A 15,542-nucleotide genomic window follows, 5' to 3' on the forward strand; every position below is an offset into this window, starting at 1 on the left:
AAAAGGGTCTAATGTAGAAGTGGAAATCAAGAGAATAGTGGCAGCGCCACACCATGCACCTCAGTGTTAGTCCATATTATGCACAATAAGCGGTTTGAACCCACTGATGTAATGCCATTTAGTAGTAAGTGTTAGTAGGCTCAGTGAAACTGAGTCAAGCGCGAGGGAGACTCAACTAACCCAAAAGGTTAGTGAGGCCAGCGTCTCCACGGCAGGTGACAGTGCGTACGGATCCGCTGCACCACGCATGGATAAAATAATGCAATAGGACTACAGTAGCAAAAATTAATGCAGAATCAAGACAGTCAAGATGGCTCAGAGCTTGGTGGACCGGTTGGGGTTCATTTCCTACACCTTGTTCACTTCGCCTACATAACCTACAAATCTTCCGCAGGATCAAGTAGCCTACGCATCACATCAGTTTGCCCACCCGACACACCATTTGTCCCTGGGGAGATGGATCCGTGCGGCCCACCTCCTTTGCGGCATGGATGTCTGAGCCTCAACAACTACAGACTCAGACACTATTGCATTGCACAGTGAGTAGAAGAGTCATCTATGGGAAATACAGAAAAGTGATGGATTTTTTAATTCATCTCCCATCCTCATGTTTAACAGAGAGCCAGCGAATTAAACAGTTTATAGTGTGAAAGATGTGAAACATTATCCACATAAATGATCAAACTTTTATGGAGTGTTGGCGGATATAATTATGCCGGGTATAATGATGTAGCTAAGTGAAGTGGAAACTTTATTTTGTAATGTTTGGTAAGTTTCTGCATTTTTCACTTAGAATTCGCCACGTTACAGAGCCAGAAAAGACTTGAGATGGCCCGCACATTCTCACGTCAAGTACATTTATATAAATCACACCATGTGCGGGAAAACCAGCGTATGCAGTGTTTATACATGAGACTCCAGGGGTGTTATTCAGGGATAAAATTAGCTTTCACAATTCCAAAGTGGTGTCCTTATGAGTCACAAAATGAGTCTACTGCAGTTCTACGTTGTTCTATGACACGTTGGCCAATGCAAAGGAAGAAACACGAAGCCCTTCTTCAAAAGGACAAAGGCGAACATTGTCATTTACAACATAAGAAAGATGTCATGATATTGAGCAAATGTTCTGAAGAAATCCCAATTTGCATCTTCTCCTGCTCTTCACCAGATGCAGGTTTGACTGCAGAAATGGAAGAACAGCTGTTACCAAGCCGGCCGTAAAAACTCAATTGAGCCTTGGGGTCATATCAAGCTAGCAAGCGGCCACATGTTAAGATTTGAGTGTGCCTTCATCGAATCAAAATAAGATCAGGAGAAGGAAAATAACAGTACATGACCATGCCTCCTGAATTGGTTCTGTAAAAAGGTTTTAGATAATTGTGTTTAAATTTGGCCAAAATACAGTTCCTTGCGGTGCTCAGGAACACCTTGGTGAAATCAAACTAAGACCAACCACAAAATGGGCTTTAGTTAGCCTGGATGCCAGCCGAACTAAGCCCCGCCCACAACACTTGTGGTTTGGGAAGTTTGGTCCCTTGTGGAGCAACTATGAAAAAGAGCTGTTCAGACCGATCAAATTTTCAGGGCGGACTTTATATGATGATGGACATATGATCAACAGTAACGGTCAAACACGTCACCAAAGAGCGCTTAGGTTGAATTAGTTTACAACAGAGACAGCCACTGCTAGAGATTTTTTTTTAGACGATATTGACATTAATTTTAAAATCCTCAACCGGCTTGTCTCAGCTCGACTCAAACCAGCTGATGGTGTCGCTGCAACTGGTTGGGTTGGGCTGGTTTTAGAAGAGACTTTACCTGTTTCAACAGCCAATAGAGAAGTCAGCTGGTAAAATCAGCTATAACTATATAAATAAAAGGATCAATAATCTATTTCTACTTTACAAACAGCTGTACAAAATGGCAGTTTTTAGACAGCCTTAAAAACCGCCTGGAAGCGCGCTAACGTTGTATGGTGGAGAGAGATGGAGATCGACTGAAGAGAGGGAGCGCCCAGCGGCGTTAGAACAAACTTGTGAATCAGAAAAATAAAACGTGTTTTTACCGATTCATCTCTAGAAATGCAACTGTAGCAAGTGTCTCACTATCACTAACATTATCCACATTCATATTTACACAAAACAATGTATATATCCAGCCTCAAAAAAGTCTAAAAGTCGGACGTTAGGACGGAAGTGCATTGTGTGTCTTTGTGTTGATTTCCGTTGCGCTGATTGGTTGTAGGTCTATCCAACTGAGCGCTGAGGCAATTTCGGTTGAAACATATATCCCCATAATCACAGCCCAATGGACCGTATCAGACTCATAGTCTGACTAGAATCTGACTATGACAACGTCAGGCTAGGTTTCAGTCTCTTTTAAGACAAAAGCTTCTATGGCAGTACAATTATTTTATGTGGTTGTTTTCTCATCCTCAAAGGAGATCAAGATGAGATTGATTGAAGTAGTCTTGTTTTGGAAACCAAAGTGATTGGCCAAAATACTGTTTACAATCCGATGGATGCCAAAGGTCTGTGCTAAAGCTAATGGGGCTATTTGTTAATGAAGCTAATTCCACAGGAAGGGCTGTGGCCAGATCTACCAGATGGACGAAAAAGGAGAAAAGATATCAGATGTAAATTGGGATAGAGTAAAACAAATTAAGTTCTAAAATATCATTGTTCTAAAATAATGATAAAACTGCAGCTCTGTTCTCGTGTGTCCATCCCCATTCATCCTCCCTCCGTTGTCTCCTGTCCTTCAGGGATAACTGATGTCCCCGTTGTGGCTGTTTGTTTGGATAGATTGTGTATTCTAGTTGTGTGTCTGGCTATTTAACATGCAGGGCACCTTGAGCCAGGTGGTTCAGGGGCACAGAGCTGTAATTTCTCTCACTGGGAGTCATGTTTAAGAAAAGAATCGTCATTGAGCGAGAGTCTTAAACGGAGACAGAGGTTTTAGTTTAAAAAGCCACTGTTCATCCATTCCACTTAAATGTGCACCTTTTCTTCTTTTGGTACTTACATTGGCGTTGAGGCTGCCTTGAGTTCCATCAGGAATGACATGAATCATGACCCACCCTCTGCTTTACAAGAGAGCTGAGACATCTGCGCTGCCTATCACATGGTTGTTTGCGTTTCGTGAGATTAATAACATTATTACACAGTTTATAGCCACGCTGCTGGGATGAAGAACTTCATGATAACTGTAAGGCTTATACGATTCTTTGAAAATTTTTATTAGAAAGTTTCATGACATTGGGCACTATAAACCTGCACTGTCAAAAACTTTATACTCAGGGTAATAAGGCTGGAAAGTGTCTTTTTTTTATAAAGATAAATTGAATTCAAATGCAGCTGTAATCTCCTTCCACAGCATCCAATACATTATCAATGCTCTTGCACATGTTGGTATCTTAGTAGCTGATAGTGTATCTTGAACAGGGTTATCAGTCCCCCATGGGCACTTCTTCATATCCCACGAGACGTCCTTCTACCACGGAAATCCTACGTGTGATTGGCTGCGTGGGCAGTTGGCATACTTTCCTTGCCTTCCCTTTTTTTTGCTTTACTTTGTTCCCGTTAGCTGTGTTGGAGGTGATGTAGAGTTCATTTTAGGATTACAGATGAGCTGCAGGGCCTGTGGCAGAGCTCGGGTGTTAACAAAAAGAATTATGAATCTTTTGAAATCCTGCAGAAGAGTGGTTGGCGAGGAAAATGTATAAACGAATTACCGTGCAAAGCAGTACACCAAACCTGAGCAGAAGCAAAGCTGTGTGGTGTGTGTGTGTGTGTGTGTGGGTGTGTGTGGTGGTGTGTGTGTGTGTTGTGTGTGTGTGTTGTGTGTGTGTGTGGGTGTGGTGTGTGGGTGGGTGTGTGTGTGTGTGGTGGGTGTGAGTGGAGTGTGTTGAGAATTCTGACATATGCCTGCAGGTTTCCACCAGACAGAGAAATGAAAGCTTTTCACAATGACACCCAATGCACGACACGTCCAATTGTAAATTTGGCATCAATACAGCAGCACATGTTCAGCTTCAGCACTAATGTCTGTTCTTTTTTCCCTTTTTTTTTGCTCACCTCAGTCCCCTCTCTGTGATCAATACAAAAACCCTGCCCAGGTTATGTTGTGACATCTTACTTTGGAGTTTTTACAGGATCAGTCTCAGCCAGCTAGCTCAGAATGCTGGCACACATTACAGCAAATGTAGCCATGTTTTTTTTTTCTTCCCATCTTCCAGCACTAGTCAAATGTAGCCAAAGCCAATATCTCAGTTATTTGTGGTAGATCAGGAACGCTGCAGGCTGTCCATGCTCTCTTGCTGTGTGTGAGCACAAAAGGTAGGACAGTAACTGTCAATGTTCAGACACTGTTCAACCCCATTAGTCATTTCCCAGTCAGTTATCAGAAATATAGCTTCTGATCTTGAATTATAAGCAGTTCTGTTGTATGAAAATGTTTCATCCGCAATATTTACAGTTTGAAAAAACTGCTTATGCGTCATCGAGAGAACATTTAAAGAAAAGCCAATTTTAAATCATAACTATTAGGATTTTAGGCAAGGCAAGGCAAGGCAAGGCAGCTTTATTTGTATAGCACATTTCAGCAACAAGGCAATTCCAAGTGCTTACACAAAATCAGTTAAACAGATAAAACACAAGTAAAAACAGTTAAAAATCACAAGCATTAAAAACCGGTAAACACATGAAAAACACAAGAATAAATTTAGTCAGGCAGCATAAGAAATTTAAAGAAATGATTATCATTTAAGAAAGGCAGCATCAATAGAAAGGTCTTCAGCCTTGATTTAAAAGAATGAGAGTAGCAGCGGATCTAAGGTTTCTGGGAGTTATTCCAGATAGAGGAGCATAGAAACTGAAAGCTGCTTCACCTGTTTAGTTCTGACTCTGGGACGGAGAAAGCGACCTGTCCCAGATGACCTGAGAGGTCTGGGTGGTTCATAGTGTAGTAGCAGATCAGCAAATATTTGGACCTAAACCGTTAGTGATTTATAACTAGCAAGAGTACTTTGAAATCAATTCTTTGGGACACAGGAAGCATAGTGTAAGACTTCAGAACTGGAGAGTGATGATCCAGTCTCTTGGTCTAGTGAGACTCGAGCAGCAGCGTTGAATCAGCTGCAGCTGTCTGATTGTTTTTAGGGAACCTGTAAAGACCCCGTTACAGTAGTCAGTCTAGAAGATAAAGGCATGGACAGTTTTTCAAATCCTGTTGACACATAGTCCTTTAACCCTTGATATTCTTAAGGTGATAGTAGGTGACTTTGTAATTGTTTAATGTGGCTGTTAAAGTTCAGTCTGAGGTCCATGACTACACCAAGATTTCTGGCTTTGTCTGTTGTTTTAACATTGTTGTTTGAAGCTGAGCGCAGACTTTTAATCGTTCCTCTCTGCTCCAAAAACAACCACCTCAGTTTTTCCTTCATTTAATTTCAGAAAGTTCTGGCACATCAGCGTTAATTTGTTCGATGCACTTAGTCGTTTTGTATTGGACTATAGTCCCCTGGCGATAAGGTTAGTAAATTTGTGTGTCGTCCGCATAACTATGGTAACTATTTTGTTTTTCTCCATAATTGAGCCAGTGGAAGCATGTAGATGTTAAACAGAAGAGGCCCCAGAATGGAGCCTTGCGGAACTCCGCACGTCATATTTGTACGCTCAGATGCATAATTACCTATAGACACAAAGTAATCCCTATTTTTAGGTAGGATTCAAACCAGTTTAGTACTGAGCCAGAAAGGCCAACGCAGTTTCCCATCGGTCTAGTAGTATATCGTGGTCGACCGTGTCAAATGCAGCACTTTAGATATAGAGCAATTTATATGTCAAATACCGAGTCATGACACATTCAAATGACACATGTTCTTTTGGATTGAAACCACTAATAGTTTTACGTGACTATATGAGCGTGTGTCCTATTGTCAAACTGTTAGTGATGAGGGGCCCATGATGCTCTCTGACCTTCCCTCCTGATCTTGTGCTGTCTGGTCACCAGCTGGCTCCAGGGAGAATGTGGCGTGAAGGAGGACACACACAGCCTGCCTCACACATACCTGACCAAGATTAATGGTACCTCAGATATTCATCATTATTCTCCCTAACAGCAGTCAGGTATGGCCCTGGGCCAGGCCTCTGCCACCAAAATCCACTGAGGTAAAATATGTGATGTTCACTGCTCAGCAGCAACCTGGCAAGAGTCCCAAAGTACTTTGGAGCTTGTTCAACCTTTATCATAAGCGGCTAACGGTGCAGCATTACAATTCAAATGGATATTCATCAGTGTAGTTTCCTAAAAGCTGCCATGGTTCCAAATGTAAATAACTGACGCCCAGACCACCCATTTATATGCTCCGTCACCTCTGCTTGACAGTCAAGTGGTCTTTGTGTGTGCTATCAGTGGGTTCTCCATGCAAGCAGTGGGCCCTCAACCTCTTGTTATCCGTCCTAATTGTCTAGAGATGAGGGTCAATGAAGCGGACGGGGGCGGGGGGTATTGTTACAGTCAGTAGATAAAGAGGTAATTGTAGTGGGGGTGGATTTGGTGGTTGGGGGTGGGGGGTGCTATATGCCTGCTGCCTGCTGCCTCTCCTCATAGGAACATCTGCCTCTGAGGCTGCAACAGATGCAGAGGCACAGAGGGAAAGATGGTGTGCGGCGGTGGGAGTTGATGTATCCTGCCAGGTTGTTGAAGGTGCTTTTTAAATATTAGTTAACATCTTTGCTTTGCTGCAGACAGCTTTACTCTATCGACAAACGCTATAACGAGAAAAACACGATTGCAAACATTGTTCCAATACTGGAGTACTTACTTACTCGTATTGTCTCTATGGAGACTGAAACACACAACCGTATTTAAATACATAATTGACAAAATAACTACTATAACTAAGTAAATGTAAAAAAGCAGACACTCCCTAACAATTAACTATTAAAAAGGCTAACCACAGAGCAGGTAAGAATGCAGAAAATCACAGTTAGCAATTCTCAGCCTATTATAGACAATTTACATGAAAAGGTGCCAAAAGTGTACACCCAATGCTCTCTAATTACTATTTGTCAAGAGGGTCATTACACACGGGACATTTAAATAGAATTCCAGTTATTTGATTCTATGTTACCTCAGATTGGCTTCTGAATGGCTTAACTTACTGTTTGTTGTGTAGCCTTGTATCATTCGCACTCTTTGGTCCAAATATCTACACCTACAATACTCCGTAACGTAGCCTTGTTCGTTCAGTCTCTCAGACTGGTGTCTTATCTATGATGCGGTAGCACTGATAGCTAGATAGATAGTTATTAAATCTGAATGAGCCAATCTTCCTCTTCCAATGAGATTCACCAAATTATCGTTGTGTGTATTGGTTTACCGCTGGACATCTGCTTCTTGGAAATAAATTATGGTTTGCTATAGATTGGCTCCAGTTCCCGCTAGATGTCTTTTAATCACATTAATTTGACTAAAGAACCATAAACAGGCTATATAACAAATGCAGATTGCATAGCGGGCTGTTTACATTTAATTAAAGAGGCCACCACACCAAATTAGGCTTTATTTATTTATTTATTTACTCATTTTAATGTGGAAGATACCTCAAAGGAATATTTCTGAACGTCTTTCTCTTCTTTCGATCTCTGTTATCCTGTATTATCTGTAGTTTGGGGACATGTTATATCTTTAAAGAAGGGCTCACAGGTTCAAACAGTAAGTATTAGACTTTGGTGTCAGAGGTTCCTCAGATGTTTTCCTGTTTTCTCAGGATCAGCTCCCTGAAGACCTGTCTATAAATACACACAGCACAGGTATCTGAGCCACACTTGATGCGCACAACTCTGTGACATCACTTCAACAGCGTTCAGGCTGCAGCACAGAGCACTGCCTTACAGAAGTAACCTTGTCATTTCTATCTTTGTCACTGCTTTGTGTTTGGTCAAAAGAGCAGTTTTCAACTCACCTTGAGCTCAGCGGATGTCAAGAACATATTGAGCAGATGAGTCCGCAGCTGTTTTAGAGCCACATTCATCCTGAGATTTACCAGGGTGATACACTTGTAAAAGAAACTTTGCTTTTTCCTCCACTCTGTTTCATCATTGCTCTCATGTGTTTCACACAAAGGTCCTGTAAGGATGCAATGTCTTATCTGTTGCTAAAGTCTGGTGTGGACAGTGATCTGCCAGCAGACCACCAGGCCTCTAGCAGTGCTTATCAGCCTGTACCGGTGGCACCGGCCTGGATTTCTCTTTATCTCTTATCTGTAAGGCAGGATGTAGAGCAACACAGACACTGGCCCAACAGCGAGTGGCTAAGCAGGATATCGGGAGCAGTGCTTGCCAACAAGCTTACTGTGGAAAAGATAAATAGATAATTAACTGTGTTACGCTAGTTGATGGGCGTTGTTCAGTGTGTAAACTGAGGTGTATGTGTATGAAAGATGTTTTCAGTTATTTGTTATCTGGGACTTCAAGTTGACAGTTTTTTGGCATCATGTCAGCTGAATGTCAGTGTAAAATATATGGTATTTGTGTTTACAGTGTTTTTTGCAATACAAAGCAGTCAATGCGTAAACACTATGCTTACTGCTGTATTTGCAGTAGGGCAGCTGATATCATCTGCACAGGTGTTTATGATATTTGTGTCCAAAAAAACGGTTGAGGTTTACCTACAGTAACTCCATGAGGCAGGAAGCGCTCTCCAATACGGACTGAGGTGGCCAAAAAGTGAGCAAAAAACACATTGGACGCAGTATACCTACAACGTGCTTAGTGTATATCAGAAAACTAGAAAAGTTATTTTTTTTTAACACAGTGAAGAAAACGGATTTTCTGTAATTGCATTACTTTTTGTTGCGTACACAGAGAGAGCTGCTCCCAGTGATCTCGTGGTGTATGACAATATAATAAGTAACAGAATCAGGCAGCATGATGGGAGAAAAACTGGGAATTAGGGCCTTGATTGAGGGTAACTAAAATTATATATTATCAGTGAAGGCAGGCAAAAAGACACATCTTTCTGTATAATGCACCACAAACCGCAGCCTCCAAAATAATAATGTACACTATGCTCTAAAACTATTTCAACAAACGCTGAACCTTATAACTTTCATGAAGGTCAGATGGATAACAGGACGCATGGATGCCCCTGCATTAGTTTGAGCCAGATGTAGCTAATAAAGTGGCAACTGAGTGTGCATATACTGCTTATAAATCAGAAGTAGTTTATTCTCCATATTTATACATTTACTCACTCTTTGAATTATCATGTGCTTTTTATAATCTGTTCCACTTTTGAAAGCACGTTTGAACACCAAATGTGTTCATGACAAGCATTATGGACACTTGTCAGTGATTGAAGGCCATGGCAAAGGTTTGAGCTAATTCAAAAGAAAGCTAGGATGTGAGCGGGGGGGAAAGAAACCCTTTGTGTGTGTCTCACTAAACTAGGTTACATGCCTTCTTTTGCCTTTTGGCATGTAAAAACCCACACTACATTGTGACATTATTCACACTAACAGCACAGTGAGCATCCATCTCAGAGGAATGAAAAGAACAAAAAGTGCTGATGCTGGCACTGTGTGATGCATGCTGTTGGGATGTTTAGCAGTAGCCACCAAGTGGGTGGGCCTAAACACCCCTCAAAAGTGCTGTCATTTCATTTATTGAAAACATGCCCTGCCAACATGCCCTGTCAGTTGACCTTTCTGGTGTTGGTGTGAACTTTGATCCATTCTACCCATGACTCATTACAGAGCCTGCTACAATTCATGACCTTTCACAAGATAAATGAGAGGTGCCAAATGTCTACCAACCTTTGGCAATGTTGTGTATAGCCTGTGAGGTTCTACTAAAAAAAAGCAGAGGTCTGTAGCCTATTTAACAAGGCAAATGCTGATTTGCTACTGTATTGCACCTTAGGGAATACAGTATAGGCTTCCTGTACACAATACATTCTGCACTGCTGCAGTGACTCAGATTGAATCAGAGGTTATGTCACGGTACTGGTTTACGAGGGTTGCTTTAGGGCTTTGAGATTCAGACATCTGTGTAGTGAAGATTTTTTCCATCATGAGTTTGCAAAACATCTCTTGCAGTGAGCTACAAACCCTTTTGGGAAATGCATGCATACTTCATTCTAGGTTCAATCACCATTATAAGGCCACTTCTCCTTTTTATGTACAGTACATATCTGCTACGTGACTTATAGGAAGCTCTATAATCTAATAGCTGTCCTGCATTAACCCAAGGCTCCAGCTGTAGAGCTCCGCTGCTGAATCAGACTGCAGAAAGAAAACATGCTTTCCTTTTTAAGTTGAACCTTAGCCAGCCAACAGTTTGCAACGGAGAATGTTTTCCAAGTTCATCTCCTTTTATTCTTCCAAGCAGGGTTAGTGTTGCAAATCCGAGTGTGTGTTCTCAAAGTCTAACATAATGATCCCAGATTTAAATGATCAAATCCATCCATGATCGCCCATTGCACAGTTCCTGATACAGGATTAAATTTTGTGCAGCCCTCAGGGCACAAATGTCTCTGTAAGCCCTTCCGAGTCCCACAAAAACAATATTGCTGATCCTCGAGACCTCACACACCCACACAATGCACCATGAGCCACAGAGGGAGAGTGTTGGATATAACCGCTGCAGTTTGCTGTGGGATAGATTAGTGTACGCACAATTAAAATGGGTCAGTCCGCCAGGCACTGCCAGTAAGGTATTTTTATTGTTGGGAGTATTCCATTGGATTAGTCCTCTGTTATATTCTCCTTGATGCATTCTTTTGCTGCAGAATGAAAGGCCAGACTGGGTAGGGAATAAAACTCTCCTTTTAATGGTGCAGCATTTTTTATGGCCTATTAACTTGGCTAATCATGGAGAAATAAAGGAACATTTGACAGGAACGCATGGTAGCAGGAGGGTGATGAGTAAGGATATGGGGTGGTGTAGGAAATTCAACATCAAGAATAGACACAGTTTAAGTACTCTACACTGCCCAGTGTCGATGCCTGTCTGCACTTGTACACGCACCTGCCACCGTTTGTGTGTTAATCAGAGTATATGGGAGGGAGTCATTACAGCAAATACCTATAAAAGTCCTATTCATGCCTCCTCCTTACCCAGAGTGCCCTCATGTGATAAACCTGTAGCTTATCGTCACCTTGAAAACATAAAGCTCTCATTGCTCTGACAAGGGCTTTTAAAAAGGAGCTGAGGGTAGCAGAGGCCTGAATCATGTCGCTTCACAAATAATCTGTCGCTGGTGGGCTGCCGCTGTCAGTGGCGCTCTGTCAGACGGTTGACGCGAGGGAGTGAGAAAGTGAAAGATGGGGAGGCGATTGGAGGTCTGCGGCTGCCCGTTCCTTAATTTCGCCATTTGAATGCAAAGCTGTCATTGATCTGATTGCCGATGTGCAGCTACATTGCCAAAGTGAGATTTGCCACCTTCTCCACTTGACAGGGAGTCTTGAATAGAACGGCATACACCACACACCTACTTTCTCACTTAGTTACTGCTGTTTGCCTTGTAGTTTTTTGTTTTTTTTCTTCTAGTGGTTGCTGAATCCTTAGTGTTTAAAAAAAAAAATGGGAGCCTTTTTCTTAAAATGTATAAATGACTTTGTACAAGCAGAATTCTCCTTTAAAGCACCTGAGAACTTGGTTTCAAATTGTATGGATTTCACTTTAAGGTTGAAGAGCAACTAAACATGGTTTTCCCTGTCACTCAGTGGTTCAAGTTTAACTCACCTTGCTGCAGTAATGTATACGATTTGGAAAGATACCCATTGGGATTATATTTGACTGATATTGCAGATGCGATAATTCACGGAATTGGAGGACATTATAATTTTTGCATCATTATTGTCATTTACATTAAAAAATATACATATATGAAAATGATCATGCTGAGATGTTTTGCGAGGATCTGTACCAGATCTGTGAAATACAACTTGTAGGTCAGACATAATTTTTCCCCTCTGTGGGTGTGGTTTGATAGACCCATTTCATACAATTCCTTTTGGAGGTCTTTTCCAGTTGAGGCTAGTTAAAGTCCATATCATATTAAGGAGTCCTATTGTGTAGTAGGATATGACTTTTCTCTTTGCTCTGGGCCTGTTGTCCTTTTTCACTAGGGGTAGGGCCTTCTATACTTCAGACTACATAAAGGTTATCCATCATGACATTCTGTTCAGAATAGCTGTCTTTCACTGTCAACGTCTGTCAAACAGACAGCAGCCCTATATAGAGCTTAAAGCCTTTCTGACAGCAAGTGTCTTCTGCTCTCCTCTCACTCCTAACCAGCCCTCCTTGCCACCTCACACTAAACCAAAGGGTGTGTTTGGGTGGAGGTGTGAGATGGGATACAGACCCTTATTGCAGTCCTATTTAGAGTTCCCCCCCCCCCCCCCAAACTTCTCGCTCTCTCCACTGGTTCTACTCTAACTCCTAATCTGTACCGCCCATATACTAACTGACCTGCAGAAATAATAATAGAAAAAGAAAATCTGAAAATAACACAGATCAGCAGTTCTATGGAAGCCTATATACTGTTGCTTTTTTGCTTTATTGTTTTTATCTAGGTATAATTTCTCATTCAGTCCAAATGAAACATTGGAGTATTGTAAACTAAAACCCCATCCCTGTTGGTATTTAATTGATTAAGAAATTGCAACACATCAGATTCTGTGTTGTAATTTTTCAAATTAAGAAATGCATGATTACAAGGTCCCGAGTTGAATACAAGGACTCTATCAAGAGGCCAACTACCCACAAGTACTTATTTTTTTACTGCTTACTAGAACCGAGGGGATGACAGTTATTGCCATGCTTATATTTCAGAGCTCCTTGGTGATGTAATGAGTGTAGCCTTTTGCCGAAAGTGAAATCTGTGCAGTGCTGAGATTTGCCATGGAATGTACAGAGGCAGGCAAAGGCGTATTGGTCTGGAGGGCTGCTGACAGACAGATTGATATAGTGCTCACTCCTTTGAGAGATGATGAATAACTTTCTATGTAGTTTAGAAAGTGGGAGAAACTTTGGCCCCAGAGAGTGGAATACGACTTCAGGTGGGAAAAAGCAGAAGAGTGGGACATTTCTGGTTTCACTTACAGTATGGTGATCTTATGAAACCCTGAGCTTAACATAACAGTGGACAACCCTTTTATATACTTCAAGGCAAGAAATGGAAACTTCCCTTGTTTTGTGTTTTACTCATTCCCTGTGTCACGATTCCCAAAGAGTGGAATGAGTCCTATCTCATGTTCTTCTAAGTTACACTTGTTGGCTGAAATGCAACCTCTGGAACCACGAGGGAGTGTTTGTCTCTTTCATACAATACACCCCCTTACTTGTGTGGGATTGATGAAAGACACGTACAGATTGAGAGAAGTTCAACATGTGTAGGTAGGTCTGCAGTCACAGGGCCTGAAGCAAAGGGTGCTCTTTTCTTTTTTGTGTTGTATAATCTGTAATTTGTTTTCTGTCTGTTTCTCTTAAGATTAACTAAACTTAACTGGTTTGACTGGTGGTTTTATCCATCAGAAGCTCACAGCATGCCTTGTTTCTATTTGTTAGTGGTCAAACTCAACCACAGCTCCACTAATACAACCCTGCAGCATTCTGTTTGGCTTTCTATTTAACTGCACATTTATCTCTCTGCTGCTTCCCTATAATACATTTTGTTGACCTTGTACCCAAACTCAATGGGTGGTTTTTGATTATCCATGCAGCACTTTTAATATGCGAACATTACACAAAAGCAACTGGAGAGCAGATTATGATTCAGGGGACCTCGTAGGCAGATGCCGTGGAACCCTGTGATGTTCGGCTGATTAACGGCACGGATTGGCGTGCTCATGCTGCTCACTATGTAGGTCAGGCGAATTAAATCGAGAGTTTTTCACTTAGACATAGTGGTGCCTGCACACAGCTTTAACAGCATGTTGCATGCCAACAGTAAAGTGCATGTCAAGAAGTCTTGACATGACTTGATACTGAACTGACACGAATATGACGATGATGATGTTCCATACATGCTTAATGCTGTCAGACCTGGTTATTTAGAGTCACTTCTAATCTTGCTGGAACATACAGGTGTCTGATGAACAGGGCTTAAAGTATTCCGGCACCGTGCCGGAAGTCCAGCGTACAGCCGTGAGGAAAAATAAATAAATAAATAAATTTGGGAACTTGCATGCGGTTTTATATTTTCGTGTCAATTGATTTCACCTACCAATCATATGAGAGGAACGCAACTCTAACGCAGAGCTTAAAATACTCGGGCCGGGTTCGGATTTCTGGGGTTGACTATTAAAAAAAAAAAAAAAAAAAAAAAAAAAAAGTTCACATGGGATTTGTTTTGATGCACTAGGTTTAACCAATCATCGAACTTCCACCTACCAATGAAACGAGTTCTAGCCAATCAGATGCAAAGTAGGGCAGATCCTTGCCAAAAAGCGAGAGTGTGGTGTGTGGACTCCGTGGTAACGTGGCTAAAAATATATAGACATTGTTGGTACACAATCCGTTCTTCCTGCACGATCTGTCCTGCGCATGCGCAATATGTTTGCGCATGTGTGGATGATAATCATGATGGACGAGGATTTACAACACTGCAAGATCTGTTCCCATAGACAGTCTGTTCCACAGTAGTGGTCTGCCATTAGCCTCCACCGGAAGGTTAACTGTAGTTTAGCTAACAGCTAATTCAGCTAACCACTACCTGAGACAGCATGTAAAAGACCCTCAAAACTGAAAATAACCATTAAAATGTATAACAGCTGTTACGTCAGTTCTATAGAAAGCACTTAAGGGACATGAGCAAAAAATATGTACAGTTTAGTTTCATGTGCTCACGTGAAACTTTAACGTGCACACGCAAAACCTCAAGTTTATTTTCATGTGCTCACATGAAAGTTTCACTCTGTCAGACGAGTACGTTACCGGCATCGACATCTACCGCTTTGACCACGCCTTTGACCGTCCGTGTTTCTAATAAAACCAATATGTGTGTGCACGTTCATAGCGGAACACAATTTGTCATTAACAATGGCCACAGTGTAAAATATATCTAAAGCCCAAACTGCCTTAACAAAGCTGTCTGTCTGGAATCAGCATGGCAATTATTTAAACATAACAACCTTGTCCCAGAGTTTAGACGGTTAGCTATATGAAAAGATAAACAAAGCAACGTTATTAATAAATGTACATGAAGCAACTATTGTCAACATGGACAAAATCATGAATGTACTAATTTGCTTTTTTGGTAATAACCGGGCCAAAGTAACAACACAACATCTAGAAAGTTTTGTTTTCACAATGTTTTAATGTAAGATTATATTATTGCAATATGAAAATCTAAATTGACTCTAAATTTGAGATATGGTTGGAAGCAGTAAAAATGTATCCAAAACTTTTTACTTCTCAAAAATGATGACTTTAATTATTGTTGATGTAAAAAAAGGACTTTAACTGTTTTGCCAGTCAAATTAACTTTAATGAGTGCATATCGAAACATAACACTGTGGACCCCCCCCCCCC

General features: G+C 41.3%; 1 protein-coding gene and 1 long non-coding RNA gene across 8 annotated transcripts in view; both read left to right on the forward strand.

The window, feature by feature from the left end:
• Positions 1-15,542, forward strand: part of sash1a (SAM and SH3 domain containing 1a) — a 249,324-nt gene that overhangs the window by 108,768 nt on the left and 125,014 nt on the right. The gene's annotated exons all lie outside the window — the stretch shown is intronic.
• LOC116705798 (uncharacterized) lies at positions 2,307-8,491 on the forward strand. The gene is made up of 3 exons (XR_004336044.1): positions 2,307-2,365; positions 3,903-3,905; positions 8,481-8,491. It is a non-coding gene; the product is annotated as an uncharacterized LOC116705798 (long non-coding RNA).

The sequence above is a fragment of the Etheostoma spectabile genome, chromosome 18, assembly GCF_008692095.1.
Source record: "Etheostoma spectabile isolate EspeVRDwgs_2016 chromosome 18, UIUC_Espe_1.0, whole genome shotgun sequence".
In the NCBI taxonomy this organism is placed as follows: Eukaryota; Metazoa; Chordata; class Actinopteri; order Perciformes; family Percidae; genus Etheostoma; species Etheostoma spectabile.